Source organism: Heteronotia binoei, chromosome 2, assembly GCF_032191835.1.
Source record: "Heteronotia binoei isolate CCM8104 ecotype False Entrance Well chromosome 2, APGP_CSIRO_Hbin_v1, whole genome shotgun sequence".
Lineage (NCBI taxonomy): Eukaryota > Metazoa > Chordata > Lepidosauria > Squamata > Gekkonidae > Heteronotia > Heteronotia binoei.
Window position 1 is genome coordinate 185,006,134 of NC_083224.1, and position 21,112 is coordinate 185,027,245.

Genomic DNA, 21,112 nt, shown 5'->3' on the forward strand with positions numbered 1-21,112 from the left:
ATCCCTGGCATCTCCAAAAAAGGGTCCAGGCAAATAGGTGTGAAAAACCTCAGCTTGAGACCCTGGAGAGCCGCTGCCAGTCTGAGAAGACAATACTGACTGATGGACCAAGTGTCTGATTCAGTATAAGGCAGCTTCATATGTTCATATGTAACACTGGAGGGTGATAAGAAGCCGGCTGCTGTTGTAGGTGTGAAGTGCCATAAATGTAGGTAACCTGGTTTTGTTAGTTTAAATAGAGAGCATGGTTTCTCAAGAGGTTATAACATCCATTATAGTTTTCTAATGGCAAACTATAATGTTTTCTAATCCTTTTTTTTCTAATGGCATACTATAATGGATGTTATAACCTCTTGAGAAACCATGCCCTCTATTTAAACTAAGAAAGCCACAGTGTTACCTAGATTTACAGCATTTCAGCCCTGCTTTGTTATAACACTAACAAAACAGATCCCTATTTGTGATTCTTTTAATCTGCTAAAAACAATCCCTTGATTCTACATACCAGCTCACTGCCCACTTACATTAAGAATTGCTGCTTGCCATTCCCATTTTGTCTGATGAAGCCTGCTTAAAAGCATACAAAAGCTTACATTCTGAATAAAACTTAGTTGGTCTTGAGGGGACAAGAGTGAGCGAGAAAGGGGAGGGGTAAAGAAGGCTGTGGTGGGCAGAGGCAAATAAATTGGCGGGTTTGGGAGGGAAGAAAAAGCAGGAAAGTGTCTCTGTACTTGGGTGGGGTGCCACTGTACCTGATCCCCTCATCTGAAGAAGTGATGCGACTGTGTGGAATTGGTGAAATCAACTCACCCCTGTTAGAGAGGAGGCTGACGTAGGCCAGATTCCATTGGCCATAAATAGCTGGACATTTGGAATTTCCTCTTGTCTCCAGTCTTCAATGAAAATGAGTCCACAGGAGGTTGAGAAGGGATTCGAGGCTCTGCCAACATTTTGTTCCTACAAAGAACTCTGCACATGCTCTAAGGGACCTGCTACAGCCTAGATAAAGTGTATTGCTTTTTTATTTGAAAGGCTGTGTGCTGTGTGTGTTGTTGTGTGCCTTTTCCCTGTATTTCATTGGCCATAAGTAGCTGGACATTTTGAATTTCCTCTTGTCTTCAGTCTTCAATGAAAATGAGTCCACAGGAAGTTGAGAAGGGATTTGAGGCTCTGCCAACGTTTTGTTCCTACAAAGAACTCTGCACATGCTCTAAGGGACCTGCTACAGCCTAGATAAAGTGTATTGCTTTTTATTTGAAAGGCTGTGTGTGTTGTTGTGTGCCTTTTCCCTGTATTTCATTTTGCCTTTTCCCCATCACTTTGAATTCAACTACCCTTTCCCTTGTTCTGTCTTTTATAATAAACCTATAAGCCTGTGTGTGTGTGAAGTGCTGTCAAGTCACTTCCGACTAATGGCAACCCTATGAATTAACATTCTCCAAGACATCTTGTTGTTAGCAGCCATTCTCAGGTCTTGCAAAAGGAGAGCCTTGACTTCTTTTATTCAGTCAACCCATCTCATGTTGGATCTTTCTCTTTTCCTGCAGCCTTCAACTTTTCCTAGCATAATTGTCTTTTCCACTGACTCTGGTCATCTCACAATGTAACCAAAGTACAATAGCCTCGGTTTAGCCACTTCAGTTCTAGGCTTGATTTGGTCTAGGACTCACTTATTTGACTTTTTGGCTGAAGTATCTGTAAAACGCTCCTCTAACACCACATTTCAAAGGAATCCACTTTCTTCCTGTCAGCTTTCTTCATTGTCCAACTGATAGACAGACAGATTCACTTAGCACAAACTTTTTCTCTGGGTTATTTCTCTTAATCTCTTCCCCATGTGCTAGATCATATGGATATGACCTGGTGTCGTTTTGTAGAAAAATTGGTGGTGGAGCTCATTAGCATAACAATTAGCATATGCTGCCACCCCAGCCAAAAACAACCCAATGCAAGAAAGGAGAGCCCCGGGCGAGCGAGACTTGCTTGGGCTGGCTAGAGATCCACTCACCTGGGGGTCTCTTGGGGCACCCCCCCCACCCCCCAGTCAAAAGGCCAGCAAGCCACCCGCCACCTAAAATCACATAGGAAGTGGAGAAAGGGTGGCATGGGCTCTCCAGGGGTTAATGAGGGCTGCTGGGAGTGTGGCAAAGCCCCTGGTGGCTGGCTGCTTTCCTAATCCAGGGATTGTTATGCAGCTGCACCTGCTATACAATGGACAAGGTAGGTGGGGAGGAAGACGGGGGAACCATCAGGTTCAGGAGCTGCGCTCCTGTGAGCTCGTGCTGAATCTGAGGCCTGGATGTAACATAGCTCCAGGGTTTCTATCCAGTTATTTTGTTATTGATCTAGTACTGAGTTAGGATACCTTCTCAGCAGGTCATTCTAGATCAGGGGTGGGCAAACTTGCTTAGTGTAAGAGCCACACAGAATAAATGTCAGATGTTTGAGAGCTGTAAGACAGGAACGTCAGATGTTTGAAAGAAGGGAGGGAGGAAGGAAGTTAAATAGATGGGGAGGAAGAAAGAGGCAGGAAAAAAAGCAACTTTAAATGCATTCTCCAAGCTGCTGGCTGGCTTGGCTTGGCAAAGTGATTTAAAGAGATCAGTGCCTTCTCCAAGCCAGCTGGCAGGGCAGTGGGGGCTTCAAGAGCTACACAATATGTGTGAAAGAGCCACATGTGGCTCCTGAGCTGCTGTTTGACCACCCCTGCTCTAGATGTTTTCAGGAGGTCCCTGAGTCGTGATGGCTGGTTGCCAGGGGGCTTTCCGAGGGAATCCGTGGTCTCAGGAAGTTTCCCGGGAAACAAAGGCCCTGCTTTCTTCTGTAACACAGATTCAAAGTGAATTAGGAGCAAATGACTGGTTTTACAGGCTGAACTGGGCAATTTCAGTTGCATACAGCTGGTGGGCAGTTGTGTTGGTCTGAAGCAGTAGAACAAAGTAGGAGTCCAGTAGCACCTTTTAGACCAACAAAGTTTTATTCAGAATGTAAGCTTTCGTATGCATGCGCACTTCTTCAGGCGAGGGGATGGGGTACAGTGGGCTGAAATACGTATAGCTGGTGGGTTAAGAGTGTAAACTGAAACAAAGTTAGGATCAGATGGCAAAACAGTATAATGAATTGGAAGACGATTTGGTCTGGATAGCATTTGTGTGGGAAACCAATAAAAGGTAATAAAAGTTGCCTGTTAATTGCTTTTGCTACAAGTCTAGGTAAAACAAAAAGGAAATTATTTCCTAGTGTTGTTCTTGTCCACCTAATTTACTTTTAACGTGTAACATATATTATAAGCATCATTCTAGTTTGCCATAAAAAAAAAGAGTACATTAAAATATAGTGAAAATGGATTAAGGATATGTAATGAGATATGTAATGAGCTGCCAGTTTTTTCATGTGTTCTACCACAAAATGTGTCAGATAACTGTACCTAACCTATGCCAAAAATATTCCTTTATCATTTGGCAGGAAGATATAGACTATACATGACTACTTCTTCAGGCTATAACATTGGCAATATTTTGAAAGAAGGTGACTTTTAAAGAGATTTAATTAATCTCTTAACAGGAACTGCGTGCTATTAATGATAATAAAATTTACAACAGTGATACTTGGCGGAAGACCACAGCACCACATATGGTTGAAAGATGCGCTTGTGATCAAATCGGTGCAAAGCTCTCAGTACTTGGACATCTCATTTAAACTTGAAATAAAAAATTTTATGTCCCTCCTGAGGCGAAACACATCTGAGGGATCCGAAAGGAAGCCAAAGGAATTTCAGTATGATTTTTGCAAAATCCCTCTGGGAACCCGAAAGTTCACACCTCTCTACTTTCAGGAAAATTGACATCATAAAGGGCAGCAGCTCCAAAATTTGCAGGACGGGGGGTATGAAAAAGGATATAGTTTCTAAAGACCAGGTCTGCTCTGAAAAACATGGATCATGGGATGTTTCCAACTGGAGAGGGCAGCATACAACTTTTGCACTGCTTGCTTCTTTGCATGCACGCACAAAGAACGTGCTTGGGAGACCTTCAAGCCAATCTTCTGTCACTCAGCACTTTGTGGGACTGGGAAGCATGCACAAGTCAGGCTCCTGAGAAGGTTTCCTTTGAACTCGCTGAGCAGGTCTGCCTGTGCTTCACCCCCTGTTCCCCAAGCAGTGGGGGGTCATTAGATTAGGGAAAGCGACATGGCCTGGTGGGTATGCAACTGAAAGTTAATCCGGCCAAGGGAGAGTTCACATTTAGTGTCAAAACAGAGACCAGTCTTGAGGGATTCGTCAAGAAAGAAGCAAAGCAGGAGGGAGGCTTTCCTGATCATGGCTGAGCCGGGTTTTTCATCAGTGGTGCGTGGAAGAATAAAGACCTGGAGAAGGGTTTCCGGCATCGAGGTGGGGCCTGGAGAGCTCCAGGATCTGCAGCTGCTCTAGGGTTGCCATGTCCCTCCTGGCCACCAGGGGGGGATGGAGGGGTAGGGTTGCCAGATCTGGGTTGGAAAACTCCTGGAGATTCAGGGATAGAGCCTGGGGAGGGAAGGGACCTCAGTGGGGTACAAGCTATAGAGTTCACCCTCCACATCATCCATTTTCTCCAGGGTAGCTGATCTCTGTAGTCTGGAGACAAGCTGTAATTCTGGGGGATCCCCAGGTCCCCCTTGGAGGCTGGCATCCCTAGGCCACAAAGATCAGTTCTCTTGGAGAAAACAGTTGCTGTGAAGGATAGACTCCAGGGGGGGTGTTTTGAGCAGGAATGCACAGGATCGCAGTTCCGGCTGGCTTGGCATCGGGGTGTGGCATAATATGCAACTGAGTTCCAGCTGTATAAAAAAGCCCTGTGTGAAGCGATGGTGAAATTGGGGTGTGGCTTAATATGCAAATGATTCCCTGCTGGGCTTTTTCTACAAAAAAAGCCCTGATAGACTCTATGGCACGGGCAGCCAAATTGCAGCTTGGCTCTTTCAAACACTTGGCTCTTTCATGTGGCTCTTTCACACATATTGTGTGGCTCTTGAAGCCCCCACTGCCCCATTGACTAGCTTGGAAAAGGCATTTGTCTCTTTAAATCACTTCTCCAAGCCAGCTTGCGGCTTGGAGTTGCTTTCTTTCCATCTCTCTCTCCCTATCTATTTCCTTCCTTCCTTCCTTCCTTCCTTCCTTCCTTCCTTCCTTCCTTCCTTCCTTCCTTCCTTCCTTCCTTCCTTCCTTCCTTCCTTCCTTCCTTCCTTCCTTCCTTCGTCTTATGGCTCTCAAACATCTGATGTTCATGTCTTGCAGCTCTCAATCATTTATTCTGTGTTGCTCTTATTTTAAGCAAGTTTGGCCACTTCTGCCCTATGGCATAATACCCTTTTGAAGTCTCTCCCCAACCCCCCTTCCCTAGGCTCCGCCACGAAATCCCCAGGAACATATCGTTTGTTCCTTGTGTACATTTTTATCCTGCCCTCTCTCCAGGGAGCTCATGCCAGTATACACAGTTATTCCCTCCTCCATTTTGTCCTCCCAGCACCTTAGTCATGGCACAGTCGGGCTATGAACCCAGGTCTTCTCATCCAACCCCAGCCAGCACTCCACACTGGCATTAATTTTCAATATCTTTTCTGTTTGTTTCAGAGGAGGGAAAGGACATTACTTTTCTCACCTGTTCTTGTAAGAAAAGGGAAAATTAACTTTGCAGGAAAAAGGTTCACAGTAAACATCTCAGCATGGAGGATGTGTCCACACAACAGACTTAAACTGGCTTAATAGCCATCCCCTTTCCAGAGAATCCTGGAATACGGCAGTTCTCTGAGTATGGTTACAGGTTGCTAACAGAAAATACTTGAGCTCTTTGCCAAGCAACAACCACCAAGAGTTTTTTTTTTTTTTTTTGATGGCTGGGTATAAAACGGTCTGCAATCACACCCACTAAATAATGCACTTTCAATCCATTTTCAGTGCACTTTCCAACTGCATTTTATTGTGTGAACTGGAAAAATCCAGTTGAAAAGTGGATTCAAAGTGCATTATTGTGTGTGTGATTGCAATCAGTATTTTCTGTGGTGATATACTCTTTGATGTATCTTCTCCAAAATCCTTTTCATCACATTGTCCAGACCCACTTCAGAATTTCTTCAGCAAAATACAATGTTTATGCTATTCTTGTTGTGGTGCTGTTATAGAATATTAGTAAACACTCCAAAATGCAGCTGTGTACACCACAGAAGTCTGACCTTCAGCTGTAGCAGATTCACAATTTGAGCTTTGAACTCAGGTGCTTCAAAGTACCTGCCTTTTGAGGACAAAATGAAATAGTTGTGATGTTAATTTTGTCAGTTTACAGTCTTGCAACCTTGACACCATCTTGGTGCACTTTTAAACTTAATTCCGGTAAGAAAACAAGAGACATAGAGCTTGAATAAATAAAAAGGTTGCTTTCATAATCTAATCAATAAGCAGGTGGGTAGCTGTGTTAGGGTTGCCAGGTCCAACTTAAGAAATATCTGGGGACTTTGGGGGTGGAGCCAGGAGCCATTAGGGGTGGAGCTGGGAACAAGGTTGTGACAAGCATAATTGAACTCCAAAGGGAGTTCTGGCCGCCACATTTAAAGGAACCACACACCTTTTAAATGCCTTCCCTCCATTTGGAATAATGAAGGATGAGGCACCTTCTTTTGGGACTCATAGAAATGGACCCCCTGGTCCAATCTTTTTGAAATTTGGGGGGTGTTTTGAGGAGAGGCACTGGATGCTGAAAATTTGGTGCCTCTGCCTCAAAAAACAGCCCCAGATACCCACAGATCAATTCTCCATTATACTCTGTGGGAATCGGTCTCCATAGGGAATAATGGAGTGCCCAGCAGATATTTCCCTCCCCCCCATTTTTTGATGACCCTGCCTGAAGCGTGTGGAGGGCCTCCAAACGGAGATCCCCTGCTCCCAGCTGGGAATTGGCAACCCTAAATCGGTCTGAAGCAATAGAACAAAATTGGAGTCCATTGGTACCTTTCAGACAAACAAAAATTTAATTCTGGGTATAAGCTTTCGTGTGCACACACTGGTGTTTGTGCACACAAAAGCTTATACCCAGAATTTGTTAGTTTTAAAGGTGTAACTGGACTCAAACTTTGGTCTTCTCTATAAGCAGTTTCCCTTAATACAGAATACAAGATGTTGGAAAATTTGGGGGCTCAGCTTTAACTAAAGGTCTGTCTTAAGCTCACTGGCTGGGCCTTTTTCACCATTCAGCGTTTCATATGAGCAAGAGAATAAGCTCCTGGTTGCTATGGTGGAATAGTCTAAATGGGAATTCCATTCTGGATTTTCTTCCTTCGCTCTTCCTGTGTAGGCTTTCAGAAGTCCAGCTACTGGGACTTTGGTTTTCACCACCTTGTCTACCTGCTGGATATTTCAGGAAGCAGGCAAAGCCAATAGATTGCACTAATTTAAGGTGGCCTTTTAAATTTCTGATTCTTTCTCCTTGAGTGGGGAGGAGGGGAAAGGTCTGTGCAGCACGGTGTAGCTGTTGCGATTCCTCTTAGTTTATTTTGGTAAATTCTCTTTTGCCATGGCTTGTCAGATCTCACAAGCAAAACCACCCAGGGGCCAAGGCTATCAAAGCAATGATTATGTTTAATGGGGAAAAAAGGGTGTAATTAACAAACTATTTCTGCTGGCAGCTTAAACCTCAGGCCGTTCTCTTTGAGACATGAGCTTCTGCTATAGATGCCCTGTTTTAACATTCTTAGGCTGTTCCAGTTGTATACGATTCCTTTCCCAATTAGTTAGGGGCAGGGCTTTTTTTTGCAACAGGAACTCCTTTGCATATTAGGCCACACACCCCTGATGTAGCCAATCCTCCAAGCACTTACAGGGCTCTTAGTTCAGGGCCCTACTGTAAGCTCCGGGAGGATACTTTACTTTATTTGATTTATATCCCACCCTCCCTACCGAAGCAGGCTCAGGGCAGCTCAGGATTGGCTACATCATAGGGGTGTGGCCTAATATGCAAAGGAGTTCCTGCTACAAAAAAAGCCCAGGTTAGGGGGATCTATTTGTGGATATCAGCAGTATGTGTAATGCTTTAACGAGATCTTGAGTTCAAGGACTCGGAGCGGAAGAACAGGTCCTGTATTTGAGTATAGAAGAATTAGTTCTTATACCCCATTTTTCTCTACCCTAAGGAGTCTCAAAGCAGCTTACAATTGCCTTTCCCTTCCCCTCCCCGCAACAGGCACCTTGTGAGCCAGGTGGGGCTGAGAGAGTCCTGAGAGAACCATGGCTGGCCCAAAATCACCCAGCAGGCTTCATGTGGAAGAGAAGTGGGGAATCAAACGCAGTTCTCCAGATTAGAGCCTGCTGCTGTTAACCACTACACCACCCTGGTTCTTAACTATATCACATATGGCCATCCACATGGCCTTGGATTGACTCCAAGATCAGGGAGAGCCAGTGGTATCCCAGGGAGCCATTTTGTTTCTCAGAATCTTACCTGGAGTTCCTTAATGAGAAGATCAATCACGGTCAGCAGCTTCTCTTAAAAGACTTCACGTCGTGTGATGCTTAGTGACAAGAGAATGTCATGTTCTTTCCATGAAGGACAAGCAGGGCTTTTCTTGTAGCAGGAACTCCTTTGCATATTAGGCCACACCCCCTGATGTAGCCAATCTTTCTGGAGCTTACAGTAGGCCCTGTACAAAGAGCCCTGTAAGGAATTCTAGCAGGACCTCCTTTGCATATTAGACCACACTCTCCTGATGTAGCCAATCCTCCTGGAGCTTACAGTAGGCCCTGTACTAAGAGCCCTGTAAGCTCTTTGACAAAGTGTTTCCTTGCCATAAGCACTTCCATGTTGGTTCAGAATCAGATTCTGTAACACTGGGCTATTGTGCTTGTAGTGGCAGTAGGGTTGCCAAGTCCAATTTAAGAAATAGCTGGGGACTTTGGGGGTGGAGCCAGGGGACTTTGGGGGTGGAGCCAGGAGACATTAGGGGTGGAGCCAAGATCAAGGCTGTGACAAGCATAATTGAACTCCAAAGGGAGTTCTGGCCATCACATTTAAAGGGATGGCACACTTTTTCAATGCCTTCCTCCCAAGGGAAATAATGAAGGATAGGGGCACCTTCTTTTGGGGCTCATAGAATTGGACCCCCTGGTCCAATCGTTTTGAAACTTGGGGGATATTTTGGGGAGAGGCACTAGATGCTGTACTGAAAATTTGGTGCCTCTACCTCAAAAAACAGCTCCCCCAGAGCCCCAGATACCCGTGGATCAATTCTCCATTATTTTCTATGGGAATAAATCTCCATAGGGAATAACAGAGTTCCCAGCAGACATTCCCCTCCCTTCCCCCCGCTTTCTGACGACCCTGAAGCAGGGGGAGGGCCTCCAAACCGGGGGATCCCCTGCCCTCACCTGGGGATTGGCAACCCTAAGTGGCAGCTGGCTGGCTAATCATGCATATTTTGTCTATGAAACTTACATGCATTCTTTCTCTCCCTGAGAGATGTGGAACGCTTGGGTATTGTCTGTAACCTAGCTCTTTAGTTCTATCTTGCCTGAGACAGCTCTGTTATATGAATAAAGTTTCTATGACTGCATAGAGAGCTTATCATTAATGAAAACTGTGCAGTACTTGACACTCTTGGAGGACTGGTTACATCAGGGGCGGGTGGCTTGATATGGAAAGGAGTTCCAGCTACAAAAAAAAAAAAAGTCCTGGGGACATGGATGGGTTTTGCTAGGCTTGCATGAAGCTTAGCATGAAAAGAGTGTGCGTCCTCAGACATACCTCAGATTCAGGGATGCCAGCCTCCAGGTGGGATCTGAGGATACCCTGGAATTGCAGCTCCTCTCTCGGCTACAGAGGTCAGTTCCCCTGAAGAAAACGGATGCTTTGGAGCACAGGTCCCCAACCCCTGGTCCGTGGTCTGTTAGCAACCGGTCCGTGAGTTGTATAATTATTTCATTATACATTACAATGTAGTAATAATAATTAATAATTAAGAAGAAGAAGAAGATGACGACACTGGATTTATATCCTGCCCTCCGCTCTGAATCTCAGAGTGGCTCACGATCTCTTTCTTCCTTCTCCACAACAGACCCCCTGTGAAGTGGGTGGGGCTGAGAGAGCTCTCCCCAAGGCTGGATTAAACCCTGTGGAGGCCCCTAGGCAATCAACATCTCGGGTGGGGGGCCCTCGCAAATTATCTCAGACACCTTCTCAAAAGCCCCTTTGACGAAGCTGCGGGGGAGAGGCAGAGAGAGGCAACCTTGGCGACAATGCCAGCAGCAGCCGCACCAGGCAAGTCAGGCAAAGAGCAGCTCAGTCGCTGGCTGTGCGTGCAGGCTCTGAGGGCTGAAAGCAGGAGGAGAAGCTGACCTGGGGCCCCTAAAGGCCTGGGAGCCCATAGGCCAGTACCTACTTGGCTTAATTGTTAATCCGGCCCTAGCTCTCCCCAGAAGTTGCCCTTTCAAGGACAGTTCTGCGAGAGCTATGGCTGACTCCAGGCCACTCCTGCAAGTGGAGGAATGGGAAATCAAACCTGGTTCTCCCGGACAAGAGTCCGTGCACTTAACCACCACACCAAAATAAAGTGTACAATTGTATCATCCCAAAACCATCGCTGCCCCCCACCCGGTCCGTGGAAAAATTGTCTTCCACAAAACCGGTCCCTGGTGCCAAAAAGGTTGTGGACCGCTGCTTTGGAGGGTGGGCTCTATGGTATTGCACCCCACGTGATGTCCCCAGGCTCCTCCCCCATAACTCCAGGAGCTTCCCAACCTGGATCTGGCACCCCTCCCCTCCCCAATCTTCTGCAGGTGGCCGGGGTGGGGGAGGGGCTGGCAATCCAACTCAGATTCCTCTGCAAGTTGGTTCCATTTCACAGAAGTTGGAGAGCTCCTTGGCAGATTGATTGATGTAGAGAAGATTCCTTGAAAACAAGAACTTGAAGGCCCTGGGGGACGAATTCAGTTTATGGACCTCAATTGCACACGAAGGTCTTGAAAATTAAGACTTCTTAGAACAAGTTGCATCAAGATTTTTATGCATTAGAAAAAATTCTTTGACAGACTTCTCATATCCAGGCCTGTATTTTCCTCTCCTAATTCCTGGAAACATCCTAGAGGACTTTCCCATCCAAAATATTTGTTTAATTTCCATCTTATTCATTCACTGTGAGCTTCCTCTTTTAATTTGCTTTATTTCCAACACAAAACCCATCCAATGTTTACGATCTTAAAAGCCTGTTTTTGCTCACTGCTTGTTGTTTGCCCAGTCTTTACTTAGCCATTTTGGCTTCTGTTATCCTTTACTTTCCTCTGTCTGGACACATCTGGCATGAATCATGGCTCCACCAGTCTCCAGCTGTTTTGGTGGACATTTCCCATGGTCCCGGGCTTCTTTTCCCAAACACCCAAAATTCTTTGTCTGAAGCTGTTCCAAAGAGGACTTCACTTATCTTCTGGGTAAGTCAGAAAGTCCTTGGACTGGCTGCTCTCGGAAGTCAGAAATACTTTTTATTTTCTGGCACTGCTTCTTTGATTCCTGAGTGAATAATGACTCCCACAATCAATGGCTGAGAAATTCAGAGTCCTTAACCAACTGAGTAAGCATGTCCTTATGTTGTTATTGTTCAGTCGCACAGTCGAGTCCGACTCTTTGCGACCCCATGGACAAAGTCACGCCAGGCCCTCCTGTCTTCCACCATCCTCCGAAGTCTGCTCAAATTCATGTTGGTTGCATCAGTAACACCGTCCAGCCATCTCATCTTTTGCCGTCCCCTTCTTCTTTTGCCTTCTGTCTTTCCCAGCATCAGGATCTTTTCCAGCGAGTGCTCCCTTCTCATTTGGTGGCCACAGTATTTGAGCTTCAGCTTCAGCATCTGACCTTCCAGTGAACAGTCAGGGTTGATTTCCCTTAGAACTGACGGATTTGATCTTATTTTGGAGTATTTAACGATGAAGATAGGAAGAATGAACGGATTAAAGGTTAGGGAACAGGAGGAGGGGTGGTTTAGGAAGATGGTGAGATATTTGGAAAAGTTTAAACAATTTAAGACGATTGGTTGGTTAATAAGAAAATGAATGGATAAGATGTTTAAATAGAGTGATGGAGTTGTATTTGGATGAAATGTTAATAGTTATAAATTTATGGAATATTATAATGTATCTATGGCCTGGGACTCTCACAGAGGTGGATTGGTGTTGGAATATATAACAATAAATTTTTTAAAATTTTTTTTAAAAAATGGCATCACCTTGTCCGGGGTCCGCGTTTTTTTCACCGGACTACGGACTCAGTCAGGGAGCCCCGTGGCGCAGAGTGGTAAGCTGCAGTACTGCAGTCTGAGCTCTCTGCTCATAGCTTGAGTTCGATCCCAGTGGAAGCTGAGTTCAGGTAGCCGGCTCAAGGTTGACTCAGCCTTCCATCTTTCCGAGTGCAGTAAAAAATGAGTGCCGGGGGGGGAGAGTGTAGCTGACTGGGGAAGGCAACGGCAAACCACTCGGTAAAAAGCCTGCCATGAAAATGTCTGCCATGAAAACGTTGTGATGCAACATCACCTCAGAGTCGGAAACGACTGGTTGCTTGCACAGGGGACTACCTTTTTTGTAAGGACTTAGTCAGCCTCCTCCTGACCACGGGAGAGCCTGTTGCCACCGGCCTCAGCAACAACAAAGAGTTGACCGCCGCACATTCCTCCGGCGTGGAACCCCTACTTGATGCTGTGGCCCCGGCCCAGATGCCCCACAGCGACCAGTTGATACTGCCGTTGACACAGATGGAGCAGAGGGAATTCTACCAGCCCCACTCCCCTGTTAAAGAGTCAGCTTCCGAGTTAGAGAGTTGTAGTATTAAAGAATCATGGGGATTGGTGGAGGGGAGGGGAAGTGGGCACAGGGACGGAAATTTAATGTTCAGTATGTGGGAGGAAGAGCCTATAGCCAGAGATGCCGGAGGTACAGAGAGAGAGAAGAAAGGGTTGGGTGGCGGCTGGGAGGGATTACAGGTGACATTAACCTCCCTGCAGCCTTGGTCTGAGGTGTTGCATACTGACAATGAAGCATGTCCCGGAGCCTCCAGCTCAGGGTTGCCAATCCCCAGGTGGAGGCAGGGAATCCCCCAGTTTGGAGGCCCTCCTCCCTTAAAGGTAATCAGAAAGCGGAGGGGAATGTCTCTTGGGCACTCCATTATTCCCTATGGGGATCGATTCCCATAGGATATAATGGTGAATTGATCTGTGGGTATTTGGGGCTCGGGGGGGGCTGTTTTTTGAGGCAGGGACACCAAATTTTCTGCATAGCATCCAGTACCTCTTTTCAAAACGTCCCCCAAGTTTCAAGTAGACCGGACCAAGGAGTCCAGTTTTATGAAGTACCTCTTTTCAAAACATCCCCCAAGTTTCAAGTAAGATTAAGATATTGGATTTATATCCCGCCCTCCACTCCGAAGAGTCTCAGAGCGGCTCACAATCTCCTTTCCCTTCCTCCCCCATGACAGACACCCTGTGAGGTGGGTGGGGCTGGAGAGGGCTCTCACAGCAGCTGCCCTTTCAAGGACAACTCCTACCAGAGCTATGGCTGACCCAAGGCCATGCTAGCAGGTGCATGTGGAGGAGTGGGGAATCAAACCTGGCTCTCCCAGATAAGAGTCCGCACACTTAACCAATTAGACCCAAAAGAAGGTGCCTCTATCCTTCATTATTCCCAGGCATTTAAAAGGTGTGCGGTCCCTTTAAATGTGACGACCAGAACTCCCTTTGGAGTTCAATTATGTTTGTCACCACCTTGCTCCTGGCTCCACCCCCAGTGTCTCCTTGCTCCATCCCCAAAGTCCCCAGATATTTCTTGATCTGGACTTGGTATCCCTACTCCAACACCTCCCTCCACCGAACCGGGACCCTTGGAACCTGACACACCTCTTAATGTATAAAGTGAGTACGCATGAAGTTGTGTTACATGAACGGCACCCTTGGGCCATCAAAATGAGTACAGTCTATGCAGACTGGCAGCAGCTCTCTAGGGTCTCAGGTAGAGATCTTTCACATCACTTAACGTCTGGTCCTTTTTAACTAGAGATGCCAGAGATTGAACCTGGGACCTTTGACATACATAGCAGTGGCTCCACCGCTGAGCTGCAGCCCCTCCCCGGTGGACTCAGCTCCAGCTCCCCAAGTGACAACTGACCAAATTTTTGTCGCTCATTCCAGTGCTTTGCACTCATTGGGTAGGCCAAAGTAAGTATGCTCCTTACAGAGAAGTTGGGTGAAATCCTGTCAGTTCATTTTCAAAATGTGACTTTTGCTCAATGGAGCCGATAACAGCTTTGCAAGACAGTTTGAGGATGTAGAAATGTCATGGTGGGGAGGCTGGAGGTGCTTCTCCTTGCACACCCCCAGTCATGAGCAGAAAAGAGCTGCCATGCGTCTGAAAGTTCTCTCATCGTCAGCAAACACAAGGATGTCATAATGTGATTATATTTAAAAGGAGGAGAAGAAGATGATGATGATATTGGATTTATATCCTGCTGTCCACTCTGAATGTCAGAGTTTTAGAGTGGCTTACAGTCTCCTTTATCTTCCTCCCCTGCAAAAGACACCCTGTGAGGCAGGTGGGGCTGAGAGAGCTCTGCCAGAAACTGCTGTTGAGAGGAACAGCTCTAAGAGAACTGTGATTGACTCAAGGAAGAAGAAGAAGCAGCAGCAGTAGCAGCAGAGGCCTTAAACTGAATCATTCCATTAGTTCCAGGGGTGGCCAAACTGTGGTTTGGGAGCCGCATGTGGCTCTTTCACACATTTTGTGTGGCTCTCAAAGCCCCCACTGCCCTGTCAGCAAGCTTGGAGAAGACATTTTTCTCTTAAATTGCTTTTCCGAGCCAAGCCAACTGGTAGCTTGGAGAATGCATTTAAAGTTGCTTTCTTTCCACCTTTCTCCCCCATCTATTTTCCTCCCTCCCTCCCTCCCCGTCTTGTGGCTCTCAAACACTTAACATTTATTCTATGTGGCTCTTATGTTAAGCAAGTTTGGCGACCCCTGACCTAGGCTATCACATTCCACAGCCTTTCATACTGAGCGTGCTTCCAGCTTTGCTTCTGTCCCTTCATCTTGCAGTCCTCCAGCGTCTCTCCCTTCTCTGATTTGGGGCGACGTGGATGCTCAAAACGTTATGGGGGCCGCTGCGGAAGGGTAGCAGAACACAGTCTTGGGCCAATTTCTTTTTTACTAATTTTATTTTGTTCAAAGGCTTTGTTTCAAAGTGCTTTGGGACAAATGTCAAAGCAGTCATTGTTCTAAAAAAAATTATAATAATCCCTTTAATATATGAAACAGTTTTGAAGCCAGCAACAAAACAAACACGGAAAAACAGAGCAGAAGCGACCGCGACCCGTCTAAAATCATGCAGCTGTGCTCCACAGACACAGCACTATGTTTTTGCCATTAATAGTGAAGAACTGGGATGTTGCTGGAAAGGACCTCTAGCTGGCAGTGTTTTCCAGTCACCTGAAAACCAGGTGATTATGTCCAGCCATCCCCCATCATGCACACTTGTGCCTTTCTTTGTTATTATTAGGGTCGCCAGCCTGCAGGTGGGTGACTGGAGATAAACCAACGGTTTCCGTGAAAACCAGCCTCAAACAAATAAATCGATATCCCCAAAACCTTACAAATGTATCAAATATAATATCACACTCATCAAATTAAAAAGGTAAAGGTCGTCCCCTGCGCAAGCACCAGTTGTTTCCGTACACACTCATAAACGTTACCCACCCTAACCAAACGGAACAAAAAGAGGGGGCCTTCGTGTAAACAATTAGAGTCCCAAATCAAGGTCCAGTTTTCTAATACCCGGTCCTCACATTCAGATCGATTTCCCACTCACCCTACGCTGCTCTGACATTCCTCTTTTCAGCACGGTGTCCTTCCGATTTCCCACTATCTGCCCCGGGGCTTCAGCTTGTGTTGGTTTTTAGCGGTTTCTGTTTACCACACAAAAACACCGACACAAGCTGAAGCCCTGGGGCAGATAGTGGGAAATTGGAGGAATGTCAGAGCAGTGTAGGGTAAGTGGGAAATGGGTCTCATAAAATTTCAAAGTGTGCAGTATTCCACAGTTTTGTAGACAGATTTATAATCTTGATAGTAGTCTTTGCAGCAACGAGGCAGTACTTTTAATCCGTCATTTCACCTTCTCTTTATCCAGCTTTCAATGACTCATTCACGGAAACCTTTGGTTTATCTCCAGTCACTCTCTGCCATGATTCTCTATTGCACAGCCTTCAGGTGGGGCCTGGAGGAGATCTCCCACTTTTATAGCTGATCTCCAGCTGGCTCCCCTGGAGAAAATGGCCGCTTGAAAGGGTGGACTCTAGGGCATTGTACTCCGCTGAGGCCCCTCCCCTCCCGAAACCCCTCCCTCTCCTGGCTCCACCCCCAAAGTCTCCAGGTATTTTCCGACACAGATTTGGCAACCCTAGTTTTCTGGAGGGGGAGGAAGCAAACTGGTAAATATCTGGGCCAGAATGTCAGGATTCTTATTAGCGCAGCCCCATAGGGAAAACTCTAAAGTTGCACTTACAGAGCCACACCTCCTCCCAACACCCATTTATGTGAGTCAAATGGTCTCTGTTGCTAGTTTCCCTCCCAGCTTTGGGTGACAGCTGCCTTGCTCAATTGAAGTAAAACCAGTAGGAACTCAAGCGACGCCTGACCAGCCCACTTCTCGCTCCAGTTTTCTGGGCTCTTCACTGTACCACCTTGTAAATGTCATCGGCTCGCCCGCCAAGCATCCAAATGGGCTTTTATGATTCCGTCGCAAGCGTGTTTTCAACTTCCTAAAATAGGCCTCGTCGCTTTAATGATAGAGATGGCCCCAATTTCAGTCGGGGTTGGAATGTGACAATGGAACCTTGAGCGTCCGCCAACTGTGCCATGGACATTGCAAAAAAACACAACAAACTCCCCTCGCCGGTGTTCAGAACAAAGCAAAACACAATGCTGAGGGTTCTAATGCAAAGCTGTTTCATTTGTATGAGGCGGATGGCAGGCAGTTCCCACTTATGCCTAATTAATGACAGGGCATTTTTTTGGTAGCAGGAACTCCTTTGCATATTAGGCCACACACCCCTGATGTAGCCAATCCTCCAAGAGTTTACAGAGCTCTTAGGACAGGGCCTACTGTCACCTGTTGGAGGACTGGCTACATCAGGGGTGTGTGGCCTAATATGCAAAGGAGTTCCTGCTACAAAAAAAGCCCTGAGAAAGGCATTGTGGGGGGGGGGGTTGATGTGGCAACTGCTTGCCAGCTTCTGAACAAACTGCAACTTCTCATGGTTCTAAGCATGACCTGGGAGGGGCTGACCACTGAGGTACTCACAGGAAGAGCAGGGCCAGCTTGCCCACTAGGCAAACAAGGCATTTGCCTAGGGCGCCTGGAGAGGGAGTGCCAAATTGGGCTCTCTTCCCCCACACCCAAGATAAATGCCTTGTTTGCTCCCCCTCCTCACACCACCATCCCTGCACCACCCTGCCTCCTCCCCCCTTCCCTTCTGCGGCACCACACTCCACTGCTGCTGTCGCCCCCCTAGCATGCTCAGAGGAGTGCCGCTAGAATCGCCCCTTCCCTTTTAGACGTGGCCTGGGCATCTCCGTGCTCTCTCTTGAGAGAACGCTCGATAAGGCTTCGCTCCCCCCTCGCTTCCAGAACCACCAGAAGTGAGGGGGTGTGAAGCTTCATCGAGTGCTCACTCAAGAGAGAGCACGGAGATGCCTGGGCCACATCTAAAAGGGTAGGGGCGATTCTAGCGGCGCTCCTCTGAGCGTGCCGGGAGTGGCGGCATGGAGCATGGTGCCACAGAAGGGAAGGGGGGAGGTAGCAGGGCAGGGTGGTGATGGTGGCGTGTGGGGGGGAAGGTAGGGGTGATTCTAGTGGCACTTCTCTGGGCACGCCGGGGGGGGGGCGGGCATCGGAGTGTAGCGCCGCAGAAGGGAAGGGAGGGGGGTGGCGGCCTGGCATTTGGTGTGGGCGCACATGCACACCTAGGGCCCCCAGGGGCGGGGGGCAGCCGACATTGAGTTTGCCTGTGACGCCACACACCCTTGGCCCATCCCTAAGCAAGAGGTAACAGGTTTCAAGTAGCAGGGCAAAGATCATTCCTGTAACTCCCATAATGAACTCTTATTATACCCATCGTGGACAGTTCTCACAATGGAGGGGGGTAAGCGTGGGGTCCCATGAGGATTAGTATTGGTGCCAGGCCTATTTAATTTGTTCCCACACAATCTGGAGCTAGGAGTGAGTAGTACAATGGTCAAGTTTGCAGAAGACACATTATTCAGGATGGTGAAAACCAAGGCTGACAGCGAAGAGCTCCAAGAGAGTCTCCAAAAATTGGGTGAGTGGGCAACAATGTGGCAAACAGGGCTTTTTTTGTAGCAGGAACTTCTTTGGATATTAGGCCACACCCCCATGATGTAGCCAATCCTCCAAGAGCTCCCAGGGCTCTTAGTACAGGGCCCACTGTAAGCTCCAGGAGGATTGGCTACATCAGAAGTGGGTGGCCTAATATGCACAGGAGAACTTCCTGCTACAAAAAAAGCCCTGGTGGGAAATGAAGTTCAGTGTTGGTAAGTGTAAGGTGATGCACATTGGGACAAAAGCAAAACCCCAACCCCAACTTCAAGTGGGGTCTGAACTTGCTGAGACCGAAAAAGGCAAAGTCTATGTTAGGGATTATCAGGGAAAGGGTTGAAAATAAAACGGCTACTATTATAATGCTCCTGTATATATGCGTATATCTATGGTGTGACCTCATTTGGAAGGCTATGTGCAGTTCCGGTCGCTGTATCTCCAAAAGGACATTGCAGAACTGGGGGGGGGGGGGAGTACAGAAGAAGGCAACCAAGACAAGCAGGGGGTTGAAGCCCCTCTCCTTTGAGGAAATGCTGAAGAGCCTGGGACTTTCTAGTTTAGAAAAGAAAAAGAGGGAGGACATGATAGAGGTTTATAAAATTATGCAGGACGTGGAGAGAGGTGACAAAGAGAACTTTTTCTCCCTCTCCCCAAGTACTAGAACTGGAAGGCATCGAATGAAGCTGATAGGCGGTAGATTCATGGCAGACAAAAGAAAACAACTTCTTTACACAGCAAATGATTAAAATGTGAGATGCACTGCCAGAGGAGATAGTGATGGCCATAGGCATAGACAGCTTTAAAAGGGGATTAGACAGATTTATAGAAGATAGGTCTACCAGTGACTACTAGTCATGGTGACTTAAAGGGAAACTCCACATTCAGAGGTAGTAGGCCTCTGAATCCCAGAGCCAGGAGGCAACATCAGGAGAAAGCCTTGATCTCTATGCTCCGTTGTGGATCCTCCAGAGGAACTGGTTGGCCACTGTGTGAGACAGGATGCTGGACTAGATGGACCCTTGATCTGATCCAGCAGGGCTCTTCTTCTTATGTTCTTATATAAGCAGGGGTGGCCAATGGTAGATCTCCAGATGTTTTTTGCCTACAACTCCCATCAGCCCCAGCCATTGGCCATGCTGGCTGGGGCTGATAGGAGTTGTAGGCAAAAAAAATCTGGAGAGCTACTGTTGGCCACCCCTGAGTGGAACTTCAGCTGTTTATCCCCATTAATATAATATTGCTTGATTGATTTTATTAGATATAGAGCCTGTTGTCCTGGAGCTGGCTCAGAGCGGGTAACAATTTACAAAATACGTCACATTCTGAAACATCAAGAAATACAATAGATACATTAAAATTATACTAAATACAATAAAACTAGTATACAGTATAAGGACTAAGCTATCCTTTATGTCGAAAGTCTGTGATTGAGACTTCTATTTTGTTCTTTGGTGGGAATGGGAGCTGTTACAAATCAGAGCCGTTGCTCTGGGGAGGTTCTCTGTTGCATATCCCTGATCAACAATATCACCACCACCACTCTGCCGGCATTTCTCTGCTTCTTTGAAGTGTGACTCCCCAGCAAATCTCAGTGGGCAAATGCGTGAATGATCCCTTACTCATATGCAAACAGGGATATTCAAATCTTAACATTGCACACACACAGACCCCATATGAGAGATTAAAATACTGGGAAGAGGGAGACAGGTTGCGTTCAGATCACGAGTCAATGTACCTAAACCAACAAAAATTTTAATTGAATTTTTACTAGCAGCAGCACAAGCTGCTATATCATCTAGTCGGAAATGTAAATCACCACCATCAATTTCTTTATGATTTGATAATATCTGGAGATATTTTTGTTATGGAAAAAAAATGTATACTATGATCAAAACAGATGCTGAGTGTAATTCTGATTTTCCAGAGATTTGGCTACCCTTGTTAAATTATATGGTTTTGATGGATAAAGTTCCGAGTCATGTATATTCCACAGATTTACTGCGATTGTAATCTGATGATTATCTTAGTCACTTATCTTACAATTCTGTATTTGATATTGTTTTTGCCCATAATGTGTCTGTTGGTTTGGAGAATGTATTTATTTTCTTAAAATGAAATTTAAATCTTAAAAAAAAAAGATCATGAGTTGGCAGAGAGCACAAATTTCAGTCAGCAATAAGGACTGAAACACTGGCCAAGTTTGGTGTAGTGGTTAAGTGTGCAGACTCTTATCTGGGAGAACCGGGTTTGATTCCCCACTCCTCCACTTGCACCTGCTGGAATGGCCTTGGGTCAGCCATAGCTCTGGCAGAGGTTGTCCTTGAAAGGGCAGCTGCTGTGAGAGCCCTCTCCAGCCCCACCCACCTCACAGGGTGTCTGTTGTGGGGGAGGAAGATAAAGGAGATTGCAAGCCACTCTGAAACTCTGATTCAGAGAGAAGGATGGGGTATAAATCTACGGTCATCTTCTTCTATAGTTATTACCCCATTGTAGCCCTGCAAAAACCAGTGTGTTCAGCATCATGTGGATCCGGTTAATGGAGTCATCTTTTCAGGACAGAGTGGAGGCTTCTTTCTGGATTAAGAACTCTTCGACACACAGATGGTCCACATCAGTTTTGACTTTGGGTCACTACCGGTTGACGCCAGCTGGCAGTGGCCCATTTATTTTGTCCAGAAGAGCGGGAGAGAAAGCAGGAAGGACTCTGCAAGCTCAAAGAGGCTTCATTT

General features: G+C 46.6%; 1 protein-coding gene across 1 annotated transcript in view; it reads left to right on the top strand.

Annotated features, from left to right (window-relative positions):
- Positions 1–21,112, top strand: part of REEP6 (receptor accessory protein 6) — a 518,143-nt gene that overhangs the window by 210,731 nt on the left and 286,300 nt on the right. The gene's annotated exons all lie outside the window — the stretch shown is intronic.